Genomic DNA, 577 nt, shown 5'->3' on the forward strand with positions numbered 1-577 from the left:
GTCAGCCACAGTTTGTTATGATCCACACAGTCAAATGCCTTTGCATAATCAATGAAACACAGATAGACATTCTTCTGGTATTCTCTGTTTTCAGCTAAGATCCATCTAACATCAGCTACAATATCCCTAGTATCACGACCCATTCTAAACTCAGGCCGTTCTCTGCTGATGTACTGTTTCAGTCGTTTTTGGATAATCTTCAGTAGAATCTTGCTTGAATGTGAAATCAATGAGAATGTTCTGTACTTTCCACACTCAGTTGGATCACCCTTCTTTGGGATGGGAACAAATATAGATCTCTACCACTCAGTTGACTAAGTGGTTGTTCTCCAGATTTCTTGGCACAACTGGTGAGCACATCCAGGGCAGCATCTGTTAGCTGAAATATGTCAATTGGTATACCGTCTATTCCGGGAGGCTTATTTTTTGCTATTTTCTTCAAAGCAGCTTGAACTTCTTCCTTCATCACCATAGCTTTGGCTCAACTGCTATTTCATTAAATTGTTCTGTATCTGCCAATTCCTTTTGATACAATGACTCAAAACATTCCTTCCATGTTCTTTTGATACCTCAGGTA

Source organism: Elephantulus edwardii, unplaced genomic scaffold (genome assembly GCF_000299155.1).
Source record: "Elephantulus edwardii isolate Elephantulus edwardi_28Jun2011 unplaced genomic scaffold, EleEdw1.0 scaffold00179, whole genome shotgun sequence".
Classification (NCBI taxonomy): Eukaryota; Metazoa; Chordata; class Mammalia; order Macroscelidea; family Macroscelididae; genus Elephantulus; species Elephantulus edwardii.